This window comes from Lactuca virosa, chromosome 7 (genome assembly GCF_052849685.1).
Source record: "Lactuca virosa cultivar CGN04683 chromosome 7, Lactuca_virosa_CGN04683_v6, whole genome shotgun sequence".
NCBI lineage: Eukaryota > Viridiplantae > Streptophyta > Magnoliopsida > Asterales > Asteraceae > Lactuca > Lactuca virosa.
In genome coordinates this window covers 27,411,413-27,422,275 of record NC_136432.1, presented here as the reverse complement: position 1 = coordinate 27,422,275, position 10,863 = coordinate 27,411,413, and positions in this window count along the sequence as shown.

The following is a 10,863-nucleotide window of genomic DNA, read 5'->3' as shown; positions in this document are numbered from 1 at the left end:
TGGCCGCACACACGTGGCCGCACACACATGCTGGCCGCACACACGTGGCCGCACACATGTGCTGGCCGCACACCCAGCCGCACACCTGGCCGCACACACACATATAGTGTGTATTTTGGCCATACACTCTCTTAGACAGCCTTATAACCCTTTCGTACAATCATACGTGGTTGTAACACTTAATTCTAAGTGTTTTTATGTCCCTAAGGCGTGTCCCGAACACTTTTATTGATTATATTCATGAGATGTATTCATATATGTGTATTTATATGTAAAATAGGATCATTGTGTGTATACAAGTCTTCGCTTGACACTTAGCAATCCTATCTCTTCAGTTCACCCAAACCACTCACTACAGGTGAGTTCATACCCCTTAATTAACCTTTTAAATGTTTTTAAATGCTTTTATGGGGGGGGGGGGAATAGAAGTTGAACAATTTTAGTTATTATATCAATCACACGTGATTAATAACTACCAAGCAAATGGTTTTCTTACTTTTCAAACTGTTTATCAAACTGTTTATCAAACTGTTTTACCTCAAACTGTTTTACAAACTCTTGTATTGTCAAATACATTTATCAAACTCTTTTAACTTATATTATGTGTATCTATATAGATATAGTTATATAAGTAGGATTGGAAGGACTTAGGACTGCTAGTCTACCCTGCTTCCTGTTCTTGTTTGATTGTGGTCTTAGGGTATCAAGGTTAGTTGTCCGAAGGTCGTTTGAATCCTAGATATAAAAGGTATTCCTTCATTCAAGTCCATGCCCTTGGGTAGCAAGGGTATGCAAACATGTTATCAAACTCTTTTAACTTATATTATGTGTATCTATATAGATATAGTTATATAAGTAGGATTGGAAGGACTTAGGACTGCTAGTCTACCCTGCTTCCTGTTCTTGTTTGATTGTGGTCTTAGGGTATCAAGGTTAGTTGTCCGAAGGTCGTTTGAATCCTAGTTATATATTATGTATATGTATATAGATATAAAAGGTTTTCCTTCATTCAAGTCCATGCCCTTGGGTAGCAAGGGTATACAAACATGTTCATACATTACTAGTAAGCTACCATAGGGGTAGTTTAGGAAGATACTATTACTAGAACGATGAAACATACAATGAGTCAGTTCATACATGAGTCAATACATACTATAATGAGAAACAAACATGAAACAGAGTGATGAGAAACAAACATACAGGCTAGACAGAGAAAGAACACACAATACAGCTAGCACACAATTCACATAACATTTACATTAATACATTTATGTGAGCCATTAAACAGGGCATGGCACTACCTGCCATGACTGTTTTTGTATCAGAATCTCCTTAATTGGGGAGCGTATGAGTTTGTGTATAGATCTATACTGGATTGAGTATCCTACACCTTGCTGCTCGCTACAGTGGGACTTGCAAGTCTACGGGTGCCAAACGTTATTTTTGTGGCATCTTACATTGTCACTTTACTATTGAGTCGGTAGCAAGATACAAGCCGATCACATGTTACCTTAAAATATACAATTGGCTTAAGGTAGTTAGTACAGTAGTAGTTTCATAATACTACATTAAAGTACTATAACATTTTCCCTTTTACATTTTACTTTGTGATTTCACACAATAAACAATAATGCAAAAACTATATTTTTGGTTAATGATAGTCGGATTTGGGAAAAGACTCACTTTTTACAAAGATACACACACACAGACACAAGACGCCTTGGTAGAAGGCTATTTTTAGTAGGAAACATAGGGTTTTCTAGGGTAGTTCAAACAAATACAAAACTTTTACAAACACACAGTACATTTTACAAAACATCTTACAAATGCTTTCATACAAACACAGACACTAATATACTTATGAACTCACCAGCTCTAAAGCTGATAAACTCCTTCAAAATAACTTGTATTCTCAGGTCACTAGTAGACAGGTACCGGAGCCAGGTTTTGAGAAGATGGAGCTTATTCAAGAGTCATCTTATATTTTGATGTATATTGTTTTGGTGTCTTTAAAACTTAACAGAACACACTTGTATGAAATTATATTATTAATGCAATGGATGATGTTGTTGCTTGTTTACTACTTGCATTGTTATGATACTGTACATGACGTCCTCCACCCTAGAACGTTTCCGCCGTTCATTTGGTTTTGAGGGTGTGACAGATTGGTATCAGAGCATTGTTTATAGTGAATCGAGTGTATCAACCCATAAAAGATATACGAACTATAAACACAAGCGGGATTAAAATACTCTGATAAAGAGTTTATACTTTAAATAATAAATTATTTAATAAAGTATACATACCTGCATTCATACTAAAATCAGTGTCACTAGGACAGAACAAAAGTATTTCGATTGTTGGACAGCACAAGCAGACTTAGAGACATATGGTCAACCCTGGGAAGATGTAGCCTGATCAACTACATTATCCGAGGAGTGATTAGCATGTGCCTAAGTGTGGTTGCGAGGTTTCAACAAGTCTAAAAACTTACCAACACTTCTACAACAAGAACAGTAGAACAGAACATTAAACTTAAAATACTATAGGAGTATTTTGTGTTACAATAATTACTTATTCGAGAACTAAAGGTCTTTATTAGTATATCAATGGTTGTTTAGTGGATACACTAAGGTTATAGGTATTAGGATGTCATAGACTTAGAATCTGTGATCTTTGCCTTACTTCCTGTTCCTTGTTTGGTTGTGGGCTTAGGGTTAGGGTCACTTATTCGAAGGTCTATCCCGTCTGCGTGACATATAACTGGTATGCTTTAAACAAGTATTGAGGCAACTGATAAAGATCATCTTATAATTATTTATTTAGTTAGTTAGTCTAATTTAGTTATTCCTTATATCCCTTTTCTCGCGTAGATTTAATGGCTGGATTTCACCTTCCCGGAGACTCGTACTATCCCAACCACGACAACGCAGAATGGCTGGAAGAAGAACCAGAAGATAATCACCCAATCCCTTTAGATGATTATGAAGCAGAAGGTTTTTCTGATGGTTCCGACTCGGAGCCAGAAGTCAACAACCAACCCCCAGCTATTCAAAACCCAAACCCTCGTCCCGCATTTCAAGGACCCACACCTCTGTGGGCCACAAACTTGAATAGGTGGAGTCAGGAACAAAGTCAACCTTTTCCCTACAATGGAGACATAAGCTTCTACAACATTACTGATGGAGGTTCAGCTGATAGGGTCCTGCCTATCATGGTTCGTAGGATTGCTCGGAACACCGAACAGGGTCGAGCAGCTATCGACCGGGTAGTAGAAGTTGATGCCAATTCTGGTATTAACACTGTCCGCATTCGCCAACTGGAGTCCGCTCATGAAAGGGCTCAGGTCGGTAATGCACTTCTTCAGAGAGAACTTGCTGAGACCCGAGCTGAAGTCAGGGAACTTGGAGCTCAGCAAGCTAGGACTAATAGGCGCGTAAGAGACATTGAACGTTTGCTTTCGGATTCAAGGAATCACTCAAGCAGTTCTCGTCGTCGTTAGAATCTTACCGAATTCTCTTTTGGATATAACTTAGTTATGTAAAAACTTAAGTCTAATTTCCTATCCTTATAAATCTTAGACCTGCTAGGTTTCGATTAGGTAGTATGCTGTCAAAGTTTTTCCCATCTTGGTTGATGTAAGACCTACTCCTAGGTCATTTTTTCCCCCAAACTCATTACATCTGTAATTCCAATATCTTTGACAGATATAAAAATCTATTGGAAATTAGTATCCAACTGCTTTCATCTTCATTCAAGTATTCCATTTAATTATGCTGTTGGGCTATGGAGAGTTAGTCCATGAGTCATTCTCGTCAAAGTTCATGTCAAATTCTTATCAATATCTTATTCATTCTAAACTTTCAGCTAAAAGATGCCTCCACGTAAATCAACAAGACGTAATCCTCCACCACCACCTATTCCTCAATTTGATACAGCAGCCCTCAATGTTGCTGTAGCTGCGGCTGTGGCAACAGCCATGGCTGAATATCATTCCTCAAGTTCCACTGGAGGAGGGACTCCTATTCCGAATATACAGGTTGAAACCCCTGTGCGCTTGAGAGAGTGCTCCTACAAAGATTTTACAAATTGCAAGCCGTTGTCCTTTAGGGGAACTGGCGGAGTCATTGTACTCTCGCAATGGTTTGAGAAAACCAAATCGGTTTTCGCGATCTGCTCCTGTCCAGAAGGGAGCAAGGTGAAGTTCGCTGCTTGCACTTTTGAAACCAGAGCCCTAACATGGTGGAATAGCCATGTTAAGTCACTATATCTTTCAGTGGCAAATGATATGGGCTGGGATACTTTAAAAGACCTCATGATAGAGGAGTACTGCCCGAGGGGCGAGATCCAAAAGCTGGAGGAAGAACTTTGGCGCCTAACCATGAAAGGCACCGACATCGTAGCGTATACCGCCAGGTTCTGTGAACTGGTGGCCCTCTGTCCCAACATGATTCATACAGAGGGAAAGAAGATCGAGAGGTATATATGGGGGCTGGTGCCGCCATACCAGGGAAATGTTTTGTCATCACGCCCTACTACCTTTGATAGTGCCAAGCGACTGGCACAGCAGCTAATTGACCACGGGATCCGTACCCCGGCTGCAACAACCACCCTGACCATCTCAGAACCCGCCAGAAACGCAGAGTCCAAGCAGAAATTATGGGATGACAAGAAAAAGAAGAAGGCTGCGAAGAAACAGCAGATCGTGGCAGTTCATAGTGCGATAGCACCTGCCACTGCTGCTATTCCATTAAAGCAGTATTCTGGAAGTTTGTCTTTATGCAATAAGTGCAACTACCACCATGTGGGAGCCTGTCGGGAAATGCAGTGTGTAAACTACAACAGGAAGGGGAACACAGCCCGTTTATGTAAATCTCCGGCGAGGCCAATCACCCAAGTCCCCGGCGCTGGAGTGGGCCAAGCTTGCTACAACTGTGGCGATGTGGGCCACTACAAAAGAAACTGCCCCAAGGTAGGAAATGCCGGTGGAGTAGGAAGAGTTATGGCTATAGGCCATGAGGAGGCGGTTACCGACCCCACAGTGGTCACTGGTACGTTTCTCCTCGACAACTCTTATGCTTGTATACTATTTGATTGTGGAGCGGAGAGAAGCTTCGTGAATCAAAAATTTGCTCAGTTACTTAAGCAAAAATCACGAGCACTCAAAGAACCGTTCACAGTAGAAATGGCTAATGGGAAGACAGAGAGCACTAGCTGCATATACATAGGGTGTACCTTAACTTTAGATAGCCATTCATTCTCGATCGATCTCATGCCAGTCTCAATTAAAAGTTTCGACGTTATCATTGGCATGGATTGGTTGAGTCTTCATCGTGCCGACATCATGTGTTACGAAAAGGCTATCCGCCTTAATCTTTCGTCTGGCGAAACCCTAGTATTTTATGGCGACAAACCCGACACAAACCTTCGTATCATCTCGAGCATTCAAGCTCAGAAATTCTTGCGAAAGGAATGTCGCGCATTCCTTGCTCATGTGGTCGATGTGAGCCAAGAAACGAAATCTATTCAGAACATTCCAGTAGTACACGACTTTCCCGACATTTTTCCAGAAGAGCTACCAGGATTACCTCCGCAACGACAAGTCGATTTCAGAATCGAATTAGTTCCAGGGGCTACCCCCGTAGCCAAATCGCCTTATCGTCTAGCACCTGCAGAGATGCAAGAACTATCCTGTCAACTTAACGAACTGCTCGGCAAGGGCTTTATAAGACCAAACTTCTCACCCTGGGGAGCTCCAGTCTTGTTCGTCAAGAAGAAAGACGGATCATTTCGTATGTGCATCGACTACAGGGAGCTCAACAAACTGACCGTCAAGAATCGTTATCCTTTGCCTCGGATAGACGATTTATTCGATCAACTTCAAGGGGCGAATTTCTTTTCTAAAATCGACTTAAGATCCGGATATCACCAGTTACGAGTGCTAGGGGAGGATGTCCTAAAGACAGCCTTCCGAACTCGTTATGGGCACTACGAATTCGTAGTGATGCCGTTCGGATTAACAAACGCGCCCGCAGTATTCATGGATTTAATGAATAGGGTGTGTCGTCCTTACTTGGATCAGTTTGTCATCGTCTTCATCGATGACATACTTATCTACTCTCGAAGTAAGGAGGAGCATGGTCGACATCTGCGTCAAATTTTAGAAACCCTGCGTGCGGAGAAGCTTTATGCGAAGTTCTCGAAATGCGAATTTTGGATCCACCGAGTCGAATTCTTAGGACACGTGGTTAGCGAAGAGGGAATCCACGTGGACCCATCCAAAATCAAAGCCATTGAGAGCTGGTCAGCACCGAAGACGCCTACAGAAATTCGTCAATTTCTAGGCCTCGCTGGCTACTATCGCAGGTTTATTCAGAACTTCTCCCGCATTGCGAAGCCTCTTACAACACTTACCCAGAAGGGCGTATCCTTTGACTGGGAAGAAAAGCAGGAGAGAGCGTTCCAAACGCTCAAACGAGCCTTGTGCACCGCACCAATACTATCCCTCCCCGAAGGGATAGAAGACTTCGTCGTCTATTGCGATGCATCAAATCAAGGACTCGGATGTGTTCTGATGCAGCGAGGTAAGGTCATCACCTATGCCTCGAGATAGCTGAAGACACATGAGGTCAACTATACGACGCACGATCTTGAACTAGGGGCAGTTGTGTTTGCTCTGAAGATCTGGAGACACTACCTGTACGGTATGAAGAGCACAATCTTTACAGACCACAAGAGCCTACAACACATATTCGATCAGAAGGAGCTCAACATGAGACAACGACGGTGGGTCGAGCTACTCAGTGACTATGAATGCGAAATTCGTTATCATCCTGGCAAGGCCAATGTAGTAGCTGACGCCCTAAGTCGGAAAGAATATTCTGGTCGTAGAGTCAAGGCTTCGACTATGACTATCCATTCACACTTATCCACACAAATACAGGCGGCTCAGCTCAACGCTTTGAAACCTGAAAATGTGACCAGTAAATCCCTGCGAGGGATGGATAAGAACATGGAAGTCAAGGGTGGCGGAGCTTATTATTTCATGAACCGGATCTGGACCCCAAAACTTGGTGGTTTCAGAGATTTGGTCATAAACGAGGCGCACAACACTCGTTATTCCGTTCACCTAGGTTCAGATAAGATGTATCTGGATCTTAAAAAGTTATACTGGTGGCCCAACATGAAATCGGAGATTGCTACCTTCGTAAGTAAATGCCTTACTTGCGCAAAGGTCAAGGCCGAATACCAGAAACCCTCAGGCCTTCTGCAACAGCCTGAGATCCCAGAATGGAAGTGGGAGCGGATCACTATGGACTTCATAACCAAGTTGCCCAAGACAACGGGAGGACTTGATACCATATGGGTCATCGTCGACAGATTGACCAAGTCCGCGCACTTCCTACCTATCAAAGAAACAGACAAGATGGAGAAACTTACCAGAACATATATAAGGGAAATAGTACGATTGCATGGTGTTCCTATATCCATTATCTCAGACAGAGATAGTAGGTTCACTTCTAGATTCTGGCAGTCGCTACAAAGTTCCTTAGGAACTAGGCTGGACATGAGTACAGCCTACCATCCGCAGACAGACGGGCAAAGTGAGAGAACTATCCAAACCTTGGAAGATATGCTGCGATCCTATGTGATCGACTTTGGGAAAGCATGGGATACTCATTTACCCCTTGTAGAATTTTCCTACAACAACAGTTATCACACAAGCGTAAAGGCTGCTCCATTCGAGGCCCTCTATGGCCGCAAGTGCAGATCCCCTCTGTGCTGGGCTGAGGTGGGTGATACCCAGTTAGCTAAAGGACGAGTTCCTGAAAGCACTCTCACAGGTCCGGAGATCATTCGGGAAACGACGGAGAAGATCGTTCAGATTCGTGAACGACTGAAAGCCTCCAGAGACCGAAAGAAAAGCTACGCTGATAAACGCAGAAAACCGTTGGAATTCCAGGTGGGCGACCGTGTTCTATTGAAGGTCTCACCCTGGAAGGGCTTGATACGCTTCGGAAAGCGTGGAAAGCTAAATCCAAGGTACATTGGGCCTTTCGAGATTCTCGCAAGAATCGGCCCAGTAGCTTACAAACTTAACTTATCGAGCGAACTCAGAAACGTACATTCTACATTCCACGTATCGAACTTGAAAAAGTGTCTGTCCGACGAGACTCTTGTAATCCCACTCGACGAGATCGAGATCAACGAGAGCCTCAACTTCGTGGAAGAACCAGTAGAGATCATGGACCGAGAGGTCAAGCAAACGAAACAAAGCCGCATCCCGATAGTGAAGGTTCGCTGGAACGCCAAGCGAGGACCTGAATTCACTTGGGAGCGTGAGGATCAGATGAAACTGAAATACCCTCATCTTTTTACTTAGTTATTTGTAACTACTTGTTTGCTTAAATTCTAATTTCGGGACGAAATTCCTTCTAACGGGGGGATGATGTGACAACCCGAAATTTCTAGCTTACATTCTTCATTTTTATCAAAGTTAGCTTCGTTTTGCTATTATATAATGAAGTTTTGGGTCTATTTGAGTGCTTAAAGCTTAGTATAATAGAGTTACGTGTCGGAGGATGGGTTAGAAAGAGTGCAACATCGAAAAATCGGGCCAAACACACCAAACTAGGTGTGTGCGGCCGCACACAAGAGTGTGCGGCCAGCCAGCCGCACACACCCTTCCAACCGCACACCCCTCCTATATATACTACCCTTGGTCATTTTTGATCATTTCTCACACTTCTTCAAAGCTAGGACTCGAAAATCCTCTCAAGTATCATCCGAAAAGGTATCATCCTTCACCAAGAACACCAAGAACACACCAAGAACACACCAAGAACACCAAGAACACCAAGAACACCAAGAACGCCATGTGTACGGCCGCATACACATGCTGGCTGCACACACGTGGCCGCACACACATGCTGGCTGCACACACGTGGCCGCACACATGTGCTGGCCGCACACCCAGCCGCACACCTGGCCGCACACACACACATATAGTGTGTATTTTGGCCATACACTCTCTTAGACAGCCTTATAACCCTTTCGTACAATCATACGTGGTTGTAACACTTAATTCTAAGTGTTTTTATGTCCCTAAGGCGTGTCCCGAACACTTTTATTGATTATATTCATGAGATGTATTCATATATGTGTATTTATATGTAAAATAGGATCATTGTGTGTATACAAGTCTTCGCTTGACACTTAGCAATCCTATCTCTTCAGTTCACCCAAACCACTCACTACAGGTGAGTTCATACCCCTTAATTAACCTTTTAAATGTTTTTAAATGCTTTTATGGGGGGGGGGGAATAGAAGTTGAACAATTTTAGTTATTATATCAATCACACGTGATTAATAACTACCAAGCAAATGGTTTTCTTACTTTTCAAACTGTTTATCAAACTGTTTACCTCAAACTGTTTTACAAACTCTTTTATTGTCAAATACATTTATCAAACTCTTTTAACTTATATTATGTGTATCTATATAGATATAGTTATATAAGTAGGATTGGAAGGACTTAGGACTGCTAGTCTACCCTGCTTCCTGTTCTTGTTTGATTGTGGTGTTAGGGTATCAAGGTTAGTTGTCCGAAGGTCGTTTGAATCCTAGTTATATATTATGTATATGTGTATAGATATAAAAGGTTTTCCTTCATTCAAGTCCATGCCCTTGGGTAGCAAGGGTATGCAAACATGTTATCAAACTCTTTTAACTTATATTATGTGTATCTATATAGATGTAGTTATATAAGTAGGATTGGAAGGACTTAGGACTGCTAGTCTACCCTGCTTCATGTTCTTGTTTGATTGTGGTCTTAGGGTATCAAGGTTAGTTGTCCGAAGGTCGTTTGAATCCTAGTTATATATTATGTATATGTATATAGATATAAAAGGTTTTCCTTCATTCAAGTCCATGCCCTTGGGTAGCAAGGGTATACAAACATGTTCATACATTACTAGTAAGCTACCATAGGGGTAGTTTAGGAAGATACTATTACTAGAACGATGAAACATACAATGAGTCAGTTCATACATGAGTCAATACATACTATAATGAGAAACAAACATGAAACAGAGTGATGAGAAACAAACATACAGGCTAGACAGAGAAAGAACACACAATACAGCTAGCACACAATTCACATAACATTTACATTAATACATTTATGTGAGCCATTAAACAGGGCATGGCACTACCTGCCATGACTGTTTTTGTATCAGAATCTCCTTAATTGGGGAGCGTATGAGTTTGTGTATAGATCTATACTGGATTGACTATCCTACACCTTGCTGCTCGCTACAGTGGGACTTGCAAGTCTACGGGTGCCAAACGTCATTTTTGTGGCATCTTACATTGTCACTTTACTATTGAGTCGGTAGCAAGATACAGGCCGATCATATGTTACCTTAAAATATACAATTGGCTTAAGGTAGTTAGTACAGTAGTAGTTTCATAATACTACATTAAAGTACTATAACATTTTCCCTTTTACATTTTACTTTGTGATTTCACACAATAAACAATAATGCGAAAACTATATTTTTGGTTAATGATAGTCGGATTTGGGAAAAGACTCACTTTTACAAAGATACACACACACAGACACTAGACGCCTTGGTAGAAGGATACTTTTAGTAGGAAACATAGGGTTTTCTAGGGTAGTTCAAACAAATACAAAACTTTTACAAACACACACAGTACATTTTACAAAACATCTTACAAATGCTTTCATACAAACACAGACACTAATATCCTTATGAACTCACCAGCTCTAAAGCTGATAAACTCCTTCAAAATAACTTGTATTCTCAGGTCACTAGTAGACAGGTACCGGAGCCAAGTTTT